Source organism: Nelumbo lutea, chromosome 2 (genome assembly GCF_056320005.1).
Source record: "Nelumbo lutea isolate HS-2025 chromosome 2, American lotus-T2T, whole genome shotgun sequence".
NCBI classification, from domain to species: domain Eukaryota; kingdom Viridiplantae; phylum Streptophyta; class Magnoliopsida; order Proteales; family Nelumbonaceae; genus Nelumbo; species Nelumbo lutea.
In genome coordinates, this window is record NC_142685.1 from 91,502,349 (window position 1) to 91,518,613 (window position 16,265).

The 16,265-nt window shown below is 49.8% G+C and overlaps 1 non-coding gene and 1 pseudogene across 1 annotated transcript; both read left to right on the plus strand.

The window, feature by feature from the left end:
* Positions 1-3,342: 3,342 nt before the first annotated feature.
* Positions 3,343-5,151, plus strand: LOC148871859 (18S ribosomal RNA). The gene has a single exon (XR_016108750.1). It is a non-coding gene; the product is annotated as an 18S ribosomal RNA (ribosomal RNA).
* Positions 5,152-5,389: 238 nt separating this feature from the next.
* Positions 5,390-5,507, plus strand: LOC148871860 (5.8S ribosomal RNA; annotated as a pseudogene; the record flags this gene model as incomplete).
* Between the last annotated feature and the right edge of the window lie 10,758 nt (positions 5,508-16,265).

Here is a 16,265-nt window from a genome sequence, read left to right on the forward strand (position 1 = left end):
TTTTCAGATGTTGATTCATGTTGGTGGTTGCTTTCCGTGCTTAGTGGGGCCTTTGGGTGGTGCTTTCCTCGGCCATTCTACATGTCATTGATGCGTCGTTGGTTTGGGGGTTGGCTGCCTAAAGGTGTACACGATGCGCGTGAGTGGTGTTTGGATGGCATGTGTTGATGGGCTCTGTGCTAGTGGTCGGAACCATTAACCTTCCCTTCCTCTTCAGTTTCGCCCAAGCTAGTTGTTGCTATTTGTATTGCATACCCACCGGGCGGCGGGTAGAATCCTTTGCAGATGACTTAAATACTCGACGGGGTATCGTAAGTGGCAGAGTGGCCTTGCTGCCATGATCCACTGAGATTCAGCCCTCTGTCGCATCAATTCGTCCCTCCCCCCACATTTCGCATCCTACAACGATTTGTCCCTCCCCTTAGTAACGAGTTTTCAAAAGAAGTCCCTCCCCCCATGCATCGTGGTGTGCCAAGAATGAAGTCCCTCCCTCTCCTTTCCAACATAACACACGCTTGTGAAAGTCCAACTCATCAGAACAACCTTCCATATCCCATGTCTCCAAACCCACCATATCCCCATAGAGGTTATCGACAGTACCCTCCCAGTCGGTCGACTGCACAAGGCGGCCATGGTGCGAGTCGGTATGAAAATCTAACTCATCTGAACAGCCTTACCTCCCCTCCTTTTCAACATAACACCCTTGGGGAAATCTAACTCATCAGAACAACATTCCATTATCCCATGTCTCCACACCCACCAGATCCCTAAAGAGGTTAGCGGCGGCTGTGGGCGTGCATGGGCGTGCGCTGGTGGGCGTGCGTGGGCGTGCGCTGGTGGGTGTGCGCTGGCGGGCGTGTGCGGGTGAGCACATGCGTGCGTGGGCGTGCACTGGCGGGCGTGCGTGTGCATGTGCGGGCATGTGCATGCGGGAACTGCGACGTGTGGATATGCTATGGTGCCCCCGTGGTGTGTCATGGTGCAAGTGGTTAATGTGGTGCCTCCACATGCAGTGACCAATATTAGAAAACACTAAACTACCGTGGTGTGTCATGTGGTTCAAGTGATTAATGTGGTGTGCCTCCACGTGCGGTGACCAATATTAGAAAACACTAAACTACCGTGGTTTGTCATGGTGCAAGTGGTTTTTGTGGTGCCTCCACGTACGGTGACCAATATTAGAAAATAGTAAACTACCATGGTGTTTGTTAAACGTGTTAACACTACACGGGTAGTGCTTTCTACTAATGTAGTGACAGGGCTTTAACACACCGTGTAGTAGATTACAGCCCTACTACACCCACTGTGTGTGGCGTAGGGCTGTAACACAACCACTTGTGTTAGGTGCCCCAATTCCACCTTCCACCTTTGCATGGTGTGTAGTTTACAGACACCCCTATTAACACAAGGCGCAAGTGGGTGTGCATCGTGGTGGATGTGCTGACACTGCAAACAACGCCCCATGCTGCATCATTTTGCACTATGTGGGTGCGCATATCCACATTGCAATTGGTGCCTCATGTGGTGTGTCGTGGTGCAAGGGATGTGCACACACACACAATGCACTTGTGACCATTGTTGCTCTTTCAACATATCACACATACACACCCCCTGTCCCCGCTTTGATTGACAGTCCAAAACTTGTATTTGTGCACCTTTCTTGCATGAAACTAGCTCACCATTTCATAAAATTAGTGTGGGAGTGTTCCCTTTTGATTCCATGCAATCCCATTTCCACAAAATAAATGTTTTTTTTTGTAATTTTTGTAAATTCTATAAAATAAATATTAGTGAAAAACCATTTCTATCAATACTTTTCGGCTTGAAACTAGCTTATTTTGGTGCCCCAATTTTTTTGCAGGTGTGAAAAAGCAATCCCCACCATCCAAAATTATTTTTTCAGATCTTTCCCAATTTTTGGAAATTTTTAATGATTAAAACATAATAAAATTAATATTTTTCATTAAAAATTTTGTTTAATTATTTTCATCATTTTTCAATCCTAACTAATGTCACTTGTCGTGTTTAATACCAATCTAAGCCGTACATCTCAAGACAACCCCAGTATGAGTTTCCAGAGAAGTGATGTTTCTTGCTGGCAGAGCCCCAAAAGCTTAACGTACTCCTTGAGCGGAGGTGGTGACTCTGGCGGGGTTCCCCCCTGGGGGCGCCATTGGGCGAGCGTTGGAAGTCATGGGGATTCCCCCCCGTCACCCATGATGCATGGGTAGTGCAGTTGCTTGCACCAGAGGCGACATGAAGGCACATTGATGCTTACCGAGCGCGACATGGTAGCATAGTGATGTGCATAACAATGTGCAAGGTTTTACTTGATAGTGCATACTGCTGCACAACGACAAGCACTAGAAGAGATCTGGGAGTATGACGATGCACGCGTTGTAGCACAACGTTTATTGAGTGCCCCTTGATCGCGAGCAATGTGTTTTGTGTTGGGTGCCCTCGGCAGCATGCGCGGTCGCACTTGCTGTGTTGTGCACTGCGTGCATTGCCGCAGCCTTAACAGTGTCATCCCGCGCATGCTCGTGAACACGCGTTTGTGGGTTAGTGATGCTGGGTTAGGTGACGTGCAAGTTGTTTGGCAATTGTGCTTTGGGTGCCTCCCCGCATGCTGCCCAGGGCACTCCATGGTGCCTCCGTGGCATACCTATTACAAGCATGGGAGGCCCCCATGGGGACCTCACATGAGTGGGAAGGGTGCAACATGGTTGGCATCTCTCACATTTCTTGTGATCTCCTGGTGACCCTTTTCGGATGTTGATTCATGTTGGTGGTTGCTTTCCATGCTTAGTGGGGCCTTTGGGTGCTGCTTTCCTTGGCCATTCAATGTGTCATTGATGCGTCGTTTGTTTGGGGGGTGGCTGCCTGAAGGTGTACGCGATGCGCGTGAGTGGTGTTTGGATGGCATGTGTTGATGGGCTATGTGCTTGTGGTCGGAACCATTAACCTTCCCCTCCTCTTTAGTTTCGCCCAAGCTAGTTGTTGCTATCTGGGCGTGTGCAGGTGGTTCCTGTGTTGCCTACCCAATGAAATGGAATTGATACCCCTTGAGTGAAAGTTTGTCTCTCTCCTCCCACGGTAGGGGGTGAGGCAGCAATGAACATGTAGAACGTGATGCCATGCATTGTCTTGTGATTGTGCAATGCACTCGGCACATGTCTAGTGTGTGTCCTCTTGGATGTGGAAGATGCGAAGGGTAGGGGCCTTAGGTCCCTTGTTACAACCCTATTATATGTCCTGATATGTGGTCGACAATTGCAACTGCGTAGAGCGTTCGATGTTTTTGGATGGTCTCAAGCGGGATGTGATGTCGGCAAGGAATGCTACCTGGTTGATCCTGCCAGTAGTCATATGCTTGTCTCAAAGATTAAGCCATGCATGTGTAAGTATGAACTATTTCAGACTATGAAACTGTGAATGGCGCATTAAATCAGTTATAGTTTGTTTGATGGTATCTACTACTCAGATAACCATAGTAATACTAGAGCTAATACGTGCACCAAACCCCGACTTCTGGAAGGGATGCATTTATTAGATAAAAGGTCGACGCGGGCTTTGCCCGTTGCTCTGATGATTCATGATAACTCGACGGATCGCACGGCCTCTGTGCCGGTGATGCATCATTCAAATTTCTGCCCTATCAACTTTAGATGGTAGGAGAGTGGCCTGCTAGGGTGGTGACGAGTGATGAAGAATTAGGGTTCGATTCTGGAGAGGGAGCCTGAGAAATGGCTACCACATCCAAGGAAGGCAGTAGGCGCGCAAATTACCCAATCCTGACACGAGGAGGTAGTGACAATAAATAACAATACCGGGCTCTACAAGTCTGGTAATTGGAATGAGTACAATCTAAATCCCTTAATGAGGATCCATTGGAGGGCAAGTCTGGTGCCAGCAGCCGTGGTAATTCCAGCTCCAATAGCGTATATTTATGTTGTGGCAGTTAAAAAGCTTGTAGTTGGACCTTGGGTTGGGTCGACCGGTCCGCCTTGCGGTGTGCACTCGTCGTCTCGTCCCTTCTACCAGCGATGCGTTCCTAGCCTTAACTGGCTGGGTCGTGCCTCCGGTGCTGTTACTTTGATGAAATTAGAGTGCTCAAAGCAAGCCTACGCTCTGTTTACATTAGCATGGGATAACATCATAGGATTTTGTTCTTATTACATTGGCCTTCGGGATCGGAGTAATGATTAACAGGGATAGTCGGGGGCATTCATATTTCATAGTCAGAGGTGAAATTCTTGGATTTATAAAAGACGAACCACTATGAAAACATTTGCCAAGGATGTTTTCATTAATCAAGAATGAAAGTTGGGGGCTCGAAGACGATCAGATACCGTCCTAGTCTTAACCATAAACGGTGTCGACCAGGGATTGGCGGATGTTGCTTTTAGGACTCCACTGGCACCATATGAGAAATCAAAGTCTTTGGGTTCCGGGGGGAGTATGGTTGCAAGGATGAAACTTAAAGGAACTGACGGAAGGGCACCACCAGGGGTGGAGCATGCGGCTTAATTTGACTCAACATGGGGAAACTTATCAGGTCCAGACATAGTAAGGATTGACAGACTGAGAGCTCTTTCCTGATTCTATGGGTGGTGGTGCATGGCCGTTCTTAGTTGGTGGAGCGATTGATCTGGTTAATTCCTTTAACGAATGAGACCTCAGCCTACTAACTAACTATGCAGAGGCACCCTCCTCGGCCAGTTTCGAAGAGGGACTATGGCCGTTTAGGCCATGGAAGTTTGAGGCAATAACAGGTCTATGATGCCCTTAGATGTTTTGGGCCGCACGCGCACTACACGGATATATTCAACGAGTCTATAGCCTTGGCCGACAGGCCTGGGTAATCTTTGAAAATTTCATCCTGATGGGGATAGATCATTGCAATTGTTGGTCTTCAACGAGGAATTCCTAGTAAGCGCGAGTCATCAGCTCGCGTTGACTACGTCCTTGCCCTTTGTACAAACCGCCCATCGCTCCTACCGATTGAATGGCCCGGTGAAGTGTTCGGATCACGGCGACATGGGCGGTTCGCCGCTTGCGACGTCGCAAGAAGTCCACTGATCCTTATCATTTAGAGGAAGGAGAAGTCGTAACAAGGTTTTCGTAGGTGAACCTGCAGAAGGATCATTGTCGATGCCTGCCCCACGGAAAGACCTGTGAACATGTGATTCCCGAAAGGGCCCACGAGGGGTGGTCTTGGTGTATGACCTCCATGGCCATCTCTCGCTTGTTAGGAGTTGCGCTCGACACATTGTCTCGTGGCCTCCTAGCTAACAACCGACTCCGAGCGTGGATGGCGCCAAGGAATCTCCATGGAAGGGTGCATAATCCCAACATTGTTGGGTGTTTTGCCTTTGCATTCAAAAATGACTCTCGGCAACGGATATCTCGGCTCTCGCATCGATGAAGAACGTAAAGAAATACGATACTTGGTGTGAATTACAGAATCCTGACATCGTGCACATTGTGTTGTCATTGGGGTGTCGAGTGTGTGACCTGGTGAGGGATCCGTTGTTGACGGAGCCTGCCTTGCGACCCCAGGTCAAGCGGGGCCACCAACTGAATTTAATCATATCAATAAGCAGAGGAAAAGAAACTAACAAGGATTCCCCTAGTAACGGCGAGCAAACCGGGATCAGTCCAGCTTGAGAATCGAGCGACCTCCGTCGTCCGAATTGTAGTCTGTAGAAGCATCCTCAGCAACGGACCGGGCCGAAGTCCCATGGAAGGGGGCGCCAGAGAGGGTGAGAGCCCCGTTGTGCCCGGACCCTGTCGCACGACGAGGCACTGTCGGCGAGATGGGTTGTTTGGGAATGCAGCCCCAATTGGGTGGTAAATTCCGTCCAAGGCTAAATACTGGCGAGAGACCGATAGCGAACAAGTACCGTGAGGGAAAGATGAAAAGGACTTTGAAAAGAGAGTCAAAGAGTGCTTGAAATTGTTGGGAGGGAAGCGGATGGGGGCCAGCGATGCTCCCCAGTCGGATGTGGAACGATGAAAGCCAGTCCACCACTTGGCTTGGGGAGCGGACCGATGTGGATTGTGGTGGTGCCCCAAGCCCGAGTTGTCGCGTTGTACACGAGGAGACGTCGTCATCGCGATCATGGAAGGCAGCACGTGCCCTTAGGCGTGCCTTGGTACCTGCGTGCTCCGGGTATCGTTCTGTGATTTCCCCATTCGGTCTGTCTTGAAACATGGACCAAGGAGTCTGACATGCGTGCGAGTCAACGGGTGAGTAAACTCGTAAGGTGCAAGGAAGCTGACTGGCGGGATCCCCTTGCAGGTTGCACTGCCGACCGACCCAGATCTTTTGAGAAGGGTTCGAGTGAGAGCATGTCTGTCGGGACCCGAAAGATGGTGAACTATGCCTAAGCTGGGCGAAGCCAGAGGAAACTCTGATGGAGGCCCGCAGCGATACTAACGTGCAAATCGTTCATCTGACTTGGGTATAGGGGCAAAAGACTAATCGAACAATCTAGTAGCTGGTTCCCTCTGAAGTTTCCCTCAGGATAGCTGGAGCCCGGGTGCGAGTTCTATCAGGTAAAGCCAATGATTAGAGGCATCAGGGGCACAACACCCTTGACCTATTCTCAAACTTTAAATAGGTAGGATGGTGTGGCTGCTTCGTTGAGCCATGCCACAGAATCGAGAGCTCCAAGTGGGCCATTTTTGGTAAGCAGAACTGGCAATGCGGGAGGAAGCGAAAGCCGGGTTACGGTGCCCAACTGTGCTAACCTAGAACCCACAAAGGGTGTTGGTCGATTAAGACAGCAGGACGGTGGTCATGGAAGTCGAAATCCGCTAAGGAGTGTTTAACAACTCACCTGCCGAATCAACTGTTAGACAGTTTTTGTATGCCCTTAGCTTCAATCAAAATCATGTACTTTATGATTTTATTGTAAATGAATAAAAGTGCATATTTGATTTATGTTCCCTTGGTATGTTTCTGTGTAATACCCTTAAACTGGACACTTAATGAGACTCGTGTTAGTTTAGAATGTTCACAGCCAGTGGGTCGGTCTGGGGAGACCTATCCTGACAAGGCTGACACTTTGGTGCCACCAAGTCGATTGGGGTGGCTTGTCTCAGCTACCAGTGTGAGACCCTAGGCACATATACTGTGGGATTAATTGAATTTTTGAACTGGACCAGATTTCCAGTATTTCCCTGGACCTTGGAGATTGATGAGCAAAACTGGAAAGTTACACCTGACCCCTAGACTCGATTATGATACTGCACTAGGAGTCGGATTGGGCTGTCTTTGATGTACCAATCAATGAGATCCTTAGCGGGGTCAAAACTTGGGTATGTTGGGACAGTCTGAGAATACATCTAAGTGGGTGATCATAGTGACAGGATCAGCCCCTTTGTCAGACAAAGGTAATAATCGGGGATGCACTCTCACTAATGGAAACCAAGACTGTCGGCAGCCGATTTCAATCATTGAAATTTGTTTTGCAAAATATATTTTATATGAGATATGAAAGTATATAAATTATGGTTTTGAAATGATTTGCAAAAGGTTTTAATTCTTGGGATCCATACTTGACAGAGTGCAATACTGTTCCTTGCAGCCGAGGGAGAGGTCCTCTCTTGTCGGGCAATGTATGATCATTATGGGCTGAGAGGTTAAGTGTAAGACCATTGAGGATAATACCTGATGGGCTAATCTTGCATCTGCCCACAGTCCCTGGGTGTTACAAGGTGGCTTGGCCCAAGGACCACTTAAGGTAAGTGTTGGGCCCATAGAGCCCATCTGATGGGTTTCAAGGAGTGCATTGTCCATAACAGTGTATTCTGCTAGGCCTTGTAACAAAGGATGGGCTGAACCCATGTTGCTGGTGTGTAGATCAATGTTTGGGTCCCACGCCATACAAGGAAGCCCAACTGGGCAGTAGTTTGGAAGGCTTAATGAATACATAACCCTAAATGGGCCTTAAGCCCATTTCAAACTGGGCTAATTTGATTAGTCTTTAAGGGGCGAATTCTGAGATAAGATCAGCTGATAGGATTGGGCCTGATGGAGCACAATCCGGTCAGTCTTAGCTGTCAACGAACTCGCCTCTGAGCTGGAGCGTCGAGTAGCCTGAAACGGGAAAAATGAGAGAACTCCTGGGGGAAACCGGTGTGATAACTCCAAAGCTCAAGTCAGTAATCTCTCAAAGGCAAAGTGTAGACTAGATGGCACAAAGTTCACATAACTTGTTTTTTGGGGGCGGGGGGCTCTTATAATCACTTCACACACTCGCTCCAAGGCCCTTGTCAGGTCGGGTATCATTACCTTTGCGTCTGTCAATTCGGCCGTCATCCTTTCTGTGGGGACAGAACCGTCACTGCCTAATCATCTCTCTAACTGGAGATGGCAGTGTCAGGTAGCGGTGGCAGGTGGCCGTTTAGAGTGCGGCCATTAAGCATCAGATCTCAAGTCAGTCAGGTGCGGCACCCTCAGGTACGGACTTCCTCAGTGTCAAGCATAGTACGGTTTGTTTGGTTTTGGTGCCCTGAGGGTGATGTGGAGTGGTGAGCGAGGCGAAGTCTTGAGTTCGGAGGTGTAGGGCAGGTCAGTTCGGTGAGGAGTATCCCGAGCTGTTACAAGGCAGGCCAGTTCGGCGAGGTGTATCCCAAACTATTACAAGGTAGGCCAGTTCGGCGAGGTGTATCCCAAACTGTTACAAGGTAGGCCAGTTCAGCGAGGTATGTCCCGAACTGTTGCAAGGCAGGCCAGTTTTGATCTCTGGTTTGGGGCCAAGGGTGAGTTCGGGCCCCTAGTAGGGAGTTCAGTCCGTTGGTTTCTCCCCTTTTTGTTCGTGCCTTAGGCTTGCTTTTGTGCCGAGTTGTTGCTTTTGCCATGTGTTGCATAACTGTGAGGTTGGGCCAAATCTTCCTTCATCAATTGCCCCCCACTCCTTGCACCAAGGGTCTTGCTCTGGTGCGGGGAGTTTTGCGAGGTGGTAGGTAGATTTGTCCCGTCCTTCGAATCTTGACTGCATGAGTTGCTTTTGCCAGGGTTCTTCGGTTTCCGAGAAGGCGGGAAACATGCCTACTACTCATAAATGTTGATGGTTGTGACAGCGCGCGTTTTAAATTTCAAAAATTCGTGCCGCTGGGACTTGACAGTGGGTCATTTAAACTTGAAAAAAGCGCACCACTGCTGGACGTGCGCTGGCGGCCCCCAAGGTTTTTTGGCTTGTTCCCGTCTCCAGAGCCTTCAAAACTTTCTTCCGGTAAGTACCTTCCTAAATCCACCTCTTTTCCTCAATGTCTAGCTTTGATAGATTAGACAACTCTTCAAGTAGGACTAACATAGGTTCTACAATCTGAGTCGTATACCCCGACTGCCTTAGTGATCCTGAGGTGGAACTCGAGGACGATTATGAACCCGTAGGCCGAGCCGCTTCGGGCAGTTTGGCGTCTACCTCTCGCCGAGGTCGGATGCTAGACAGGTTTGGTCCCTCGACCATGATGCCCGAGGGGCTTCAATCTATACTTATGTCTTACAATCTGCCTGGGGGGTATACATATTTCATTCCTTCAGGTAGCTTTCCTTGGGAACATGGTCCTGATGAGACCATGATTTTTTGAGAGCAACTCATTGTGGGGTTGCGACTTCCTTTCCACCCCCTTCTCATTGAAGTCATAAACCACTTCGGTGTCACCATTGGCCAGCTTCATCCGAACTCTATTCGGAACCTGGTGGGGACAATCTCCCTTTTTTGTGAGTAGAATTTCCCTTTAGACTTAGAGATATTCTCCTCCATCTTGATGCTCAAGAGACAGGCGGGTTCACTTCCTGGGGGAAGACGGATGTATTACCTTTCTCCTCACCCGGGCTTTAAGCTTCTGCACGATCTTCCTAATAAGGTCCCGGCGTGGAAGCGGGACTACTTCGGTGTGTGAAGCGCACAAGGATGGCCCTTTTAGACCGGGTGGGGTGAGGCCGCTCCTGATTCAGGTGTTACTCTCGACAAAGAGACGGTGAAGGGCCTCCGACAATGGGCACGGCAAGGTTTAAAGTGCCATTAGTACTTAACGAAGGCCAAGCTTATTGCGGCCGGCCTGAGTTCGGGTAGGTTTCTAGTTCTGCGGTTTCTTGCTTGCTTTGTTCCTTCATTTTTTCTGATGTCAAACTCATTTCTGCAGGTGTGATGGACGCGGAGAGAACTCGTGGGGGGCGTCTGTTCCAAGGTATGAAGAGGAGGAAGTGGGTCGCCAAGCAAACTCGTACCAAGCTGCCCCCGGATGAGGAGCCTCAAGTTCCAGGCCACACGCCAGAGGATCTGCCCAGGGAGCCCGAGGTGACTCCATCAATGCATGGATCTGCCGGGGTGCCTTATGCTGAGACCACTTATATGGGCGCTCCTGCATACTCAAGTGCTCTTGCTCACTCTGGATCTGCTCATACGCGGACTGGGCCCTCAGGTTCGGGAGCTCAAGGGGAGTTCAGGAGAGTGTTGGCGCCGAAGTCATAAACCACTTCGATGTCGCCTGTCGTGCCGTAAAACATGGTATGGTGGTAAGTCAGATTTCGTCTCCCTTTTTCATTTTTTGTCGCTTTTGCTGTTATTGCTCACTTGTTTCTTTTGGTAGGTGAATTCTTCAATTCATGCCTTAGCAGCCCAAGTGGAGAGGAGCTTGCGACAGGCGCAAGCTGCTGAGGCTGCCGCCCATGCTGCTGAAGAGGCTTTCCGTGCCGTAGAGGGGAATACCCAAGCTGCTGAGGCGGCTGCTTATGCTGCCGAAGAGGCTACTCGCGTCACAATGGCCAGGCAAGCGAGGTCTCAGCGTGATGTCGAGGCCATGGGGGTAGTTGTCAAGCACATGGCGGACTTGAAGTTGGATTTGTAGCATCAAGTCGAATATCTTCAGGAGGACATCAGGGAGAAAACGAAGATTTTTTCCCAAGGCATTGAAGATGCCAAGAAGAAGGCCGTTGAAGACTATATTGCCTCTCCGCATTTTGACGATCTGATGGTGGATTCTTATAGAAGGGGTTCAAGCTGAGCCGGTGGATGATCCGGAACACGTACCCCGACCTCGATGTTAGTGCCATATTCACTTCGCGTATAACTCAGGAGATGGCCAATGCTACCGATGGCGAGCCGGACTCTGAAGGAGAGGCAAGGCCTTCGAGTGTTGTTGAAGTGCCTTCTGATGGCGAAGAAGTAGCTCCGGGCATGTAAAGATATTTTTTTTTTTTGAAGTGCCTTCTGATGGCCAATGTACTCCTATTTCATGCAACGGAATAGATAATCTTTTTGCCCAAGTGTTCCTTTTTCCCGAACTGATTCTTTGTCGAACTGATAATATGCCACTCTTGTCCGAGTTATTGTACTTCCGTGACTTGTTTTGCCGTGAAGGCTTTTGCAGCGAACTGATTTTTGCCGAGCTGATAATATGCCCGACTTTTCTTTGCTTGTTTTCCCCGAGGTTCCTCTTGGCTCTGCATCGTGGCCCATAGGACCTTAAAGAGATTTCGTCCACTTTGCTTGGCGGTTTATAGGTAGTATCGCCTTAAGTTCATGATGTTCCATGCTCGAGGTACTTGTTTTCCTTCCAAGGTTTCGAGCTCGTATGCACCCTCGAGCACTCTCTTTACTTTATAGGGCCCTTCCCAGTTTGGTCCAAGTTTTCCCACGCCGGGTTTGGAAACCATAATCTTACGAAGGACCAGGTCACCGATTCGGAAGCTTCGTTGCCTTATTCTGGCATTGTAGTAGCGAGCTACCTACTACTGGTAGGCCGCTGTCCGGATATGCGCGGAGTCCCTTACCTCGTCTAGTAGGTCAAGGTTGGTACATAACTCATCTCCATTTGTCCGATCGTCGTATGTTTCTAGTCGCAATGTTGGTACTTCGATTTCCGCCGGGACACTACTTCAGTGCCATAGGTGAGGTTGAAGGTGGTTTTTCCCATGGCGGCTTTTTCTGTAGTTCGGTGAGCCCACAAGACACTTGGTAGCTCTTCGGCCCACAGTCCCTTAGCTCGACCCAGACGTGCTTTTCAGTCCGTGCAGGATGGCTCTGTTCATTACTTCCATTTGACCATTTGCCTATGGATGCACAACTGATGTGAAGTTTTGCCAAATCCCCATGTTCTGGCACCACTCTTGGAACTTGATATCCTCAAACTATTTGCTGTTGTCGGAAATTAGTACCCGAGGTAACCTAAAATGACATACTATGTTTTTCGAAAAGAAGTTCAGTATGTTTCGGGCCATAAAAGTCGCCAGAGGTTCAGCTTCTATCCACTTCGTGAAGTAATCTACTGCAACAACTAGGAATTTTCTTCCACCTGTTGCTGGTGGGAATGGCCCCAGGAGGTCAATGCCCTATTGTGCAAAGGGCCATGGGCTGGCGAGGTATTTGAGGTCGGAGGTAGGCTGGTGGTGGATATTGGCATTTTTTTGACACTTGTCGCATTTTTTGACGAGCTCGACAGCTTCTGCCTTCATCGTTGGCCAGTACTATCCTTGTCGAAATTCTTTTTGGGCGAGTACTCTGCCCCCCAAGTGTCTGCCGCACAGGCCTTCATGAGTGTTGCGGAGTATGAACTCGGCTTCGGCAGGTCACAGGCAACGCAAGTAGGGGAGCGTGTAGGACCGTAGGTATAACCATTCATCTATTATGACGTATTTGGCTGCCTAGCACTGCACCCTCTTGGCCGCATTGCGTTCTGCAGGGAGGGTTCCATCTATCAAGAAGCTTGCAAGTGGGTCGATCCAGCTCGGCTCTGCTTCCAGGACGGGAGCGACCTCCTCTGCCCCCCTGAGAATACTAGGCCGAGGTAAATCCTCTATATACACGGTTTTAATGTTGTTGTGACTTGTGCTGGCTAACCGGGACAGAGCATCGGCCTCAGTGTTCTCTGACCTCGGGATTTTCCTGATAAAGAGTGACTAGAAGTTGAGCAGGGTGCGATCATGGAGAGCTCGCCTGCTTCATAATCGCCCGTAACTTGGTTGACCATGAGCTGGGAATCGCTGCAGATGACCAAGTGCTTTGCCTTTACCTTTCGCGCTAGGTTCAGCCTGGCTATCAGTGCTTCGTACTCTGCCACATTGTTGGATGCCGTGAACTCAAAGCGTAGTGCGTATTCTAATTTTGTGCCACCCGGGCCGCATAAGACTATTCCAGCCCCGCTGCCTTGCTGGTTCAAGAAACCGTCCACGTGAAGGATCTAGGGCTCCTCATCCCAGTTCGTGTTTTGCCTGACCATGAGAGATGCCACACTGGCTGCCACTTCACGGGGTTCAGACTCTATTGGCTCGGGAGCTCTGGGTTCACCCGAACTGGGGACCTCGGGCTCAACTTGTATGGCTTCGTGGCTGAAAGTGTACTCAGCGATAAAATCTGCTAAAGCTTGGGCCTTAATTGCGGTCCGGGGTTTGTACTGGAGATTGTACTCACTGAGTTCAATGGCCCATTTCGTCAGCCTACTGGAGACCTCGGGCTTCAACAAGACTTGTCTTAGGGGTTTGTCGGTTAAGACAACGATGGTGTGAGCTTGGAATTACGGGCGGAGTTTCCGAGCTGATATCACCAATGTGTAGGCAATTTTTTCTATCTCCGGGTACCTTGTTTCTGCTCCTTGCAGAATTTTACTAACATAATAAATGGGCCGCTGGACCCGATCTACTTGTTTTACTAATACCGAACTGACCACTTCGTTGCTCGCCGAGAGGTATAGTTCTAAGACCTCGCCCTCCTCGGGTCTGGCTAAGGTTGGTACGGTGGCGAGGTAAGTCTTTAGCTTATCGAACGTGAGCTGGCAATCTCGGGTCCATTCGAACCCTTAGCCTTTGATTGCCTTGAAGAAAGCAGGCAGCGGTCTGTCGACTTGGACATGAAGCGGCTCAGAGCAGCTATGCAGCCGTTTAGCCTTTGAACTTCTTTTATCTTCCGAGGAGGTCTCATATCAAGGATGGCCTTTATTTTGTCCGGGTTAGCCTCAATTCCCCGGTTGACAATGTACCCTAGAAACTTACCCGAGGTGACACCGAAGACACACTTGTTTTCATTTAGTCTCATGTTATATTGACGCAGAATTTGGAAGACAGAATCCAAGTCTTTTATTAATTCTCGCGAAAACTGTGTTTTGGCGTTCATGTCATCTACATAACATTCGATTTTCGTGCCAATTAAAGGCCAACAAAGTTTATTTACAAGTCTTTGAAAGGTCGCACCAGCATTCTTTAGCCCGAAGGGCATGACCTTGTAACAGTACAGGCTGAACTCGGTAATGAAGCTGGTTTTTTCTTGGTCAGACTGGTCCATTTTAATCTCATTGTAGCTTGAGTAAGCATCTAGGAAGCTTAGCAGCTCGTGTCCCAATGTCGCGTCCACCAGGCGGTCAATTCGGAGCAGGGGGAAGCAGTCTTTTGGCCACCATCTTCCATTTGAACTCTTTGTGCGTCACCCCTCTTTTGGCTGCGGTGAGCTATACCGCGGGGTCTAACCGAGGGATCTGCAAACATGCTTCATTGAACCATTTGATGTAGCTCCGGATGGGTTCTCCCTCTCTTTGGATTACCCCGAAGATACTTTCCTCAGTTCTGGGACACCTTTTGCTGGTAACAAAGAGCATAGTGAAGATCTGCACGAACTGGGGTCAGCTTCTTATTGACCCGAAAGCTAGGTTCCGATACCAGGTGCAGACCACCCCTCTAAAGGTGGTGGTGAAGGCCACGCACATGCACAACTCGCTTGCCCTAGCGATGTGCATTTGCGACTGAAATGCATCGACGTGGTCGTTGAGGTCAAAGGACCCATCATACTTGTCTAGAGAAGGGAGTTTGAAATCTCTAGGCAAGGGGACTGCCAAAAGTTCTGCTGAAAGGGGGGAAGGAACTGAGAGAATGGGGATGGTTTTTACCTTGCCCAAGCTCATTTCTTCCTTGCATCTGAGCTCGGGTAGCACACGGGTAGCAATTCGGCGACTTCGTCGGTGCCTTCTTTGAGTGGGCCTAGTGCTGGCGCTGCTTGCCTTCGTGTTGCCAAGCTCGATCGGCCCGGATTGCTGGCCTGTTGCCAAGGCATTGAAGCGGTTCTCCGTGAGTGGGAACTCGGGCTTGGAGCACCGAGGTGACTTTGTTGGCGAGGTTCTTGACCCACCTGCGGACTGCGAGGCGGGGGTGATCTTTCTTTGCTTTTGGCCCGGGGATGAGGCCTAACTGTTAGGGGGGTTCTGCGGTCGGGAAGCCTCTCCTTGGTGAGGCTGTCCACCTTGAGGGGAGGCCTTGACCGGCTTTGAAACAGGGTGTCGGGGGGGGGAGTGGCTGGTTCAAGGGTAGCTGAGGGAATTGTTGTTGATAATGGTGTTGGGAGAGGTGGTGCAACACCTGGTGTTGCTGGAGTTGGTGCTGCTGGAATTGCTGCATTTGGGCCTACATTGCTTGCATGCATTGCATCAGATCATCTATCTGGTTTCAGCGGGCTGCTAGTGGGACGGCAGTTGGTTCCGCGAAGTTCGTTTTGATGGGGAGTGGAAGAGGGATGTTCAGCGAGGGAGTGTCTAGAGGTGCCACCGCATGTGGCACATTCAAACTTGGGATCCCATCCACTAAAAGGGGAATGGTGAACTGCCCAATGCACACCGCCGGAACATGAAGTTGCTCTCCGGTAGTGGCTGTTTCGGTCCCACATCCGGCACTACTAGAGGAGGCCATTTTGGTGTTGGAGTGGGTGTTGGAGTTTTTGAAAGAAGGGTAGGTAAAAGAGATTTAGAGGGAGGCTTTTAGAAGATTTCCCACAGACGGTGCCAATTGATGGAGCGCAATCCAGTCGGTCTTAGCTGTCAATGAACTCACCTCTGAGCTGGAGCGTCGGGGAGCCTTAAACGGGAAAAATGAGAGAACTCCGGGGGGAACCCAGTGTGATAACTCTGAAGCTCAAGTCAGTAATCTCTCAAAGGCAAAGTGTAGACCAGATGGCACAAAGTTCACATACCTTGTTTGTTGGGGGCAGGGGGCTCTTATAATCACTTCGCACACTCGCTCCAAGGACCTTGTCAGGTCGGGTATGATTACCCTTAAGTCTGTCAATTCGGCTGTCGTCCATTCTGCGGGGACAGAACTGTCACTGCCTAACCGTCTCTCTAACTGGAGATGGCGGTGTCATGTGGCGGTGGCAGGTGACCGTTTAGAGTGTGGCCGTCAAGCGTTAGATCCCAAGTCAGTTAGGTGCGGCGCCCTCGGTTACGGACTTCCTCAGTGTCAGGCACAGTACGGTTTGTTTGGTTTTGTTGCC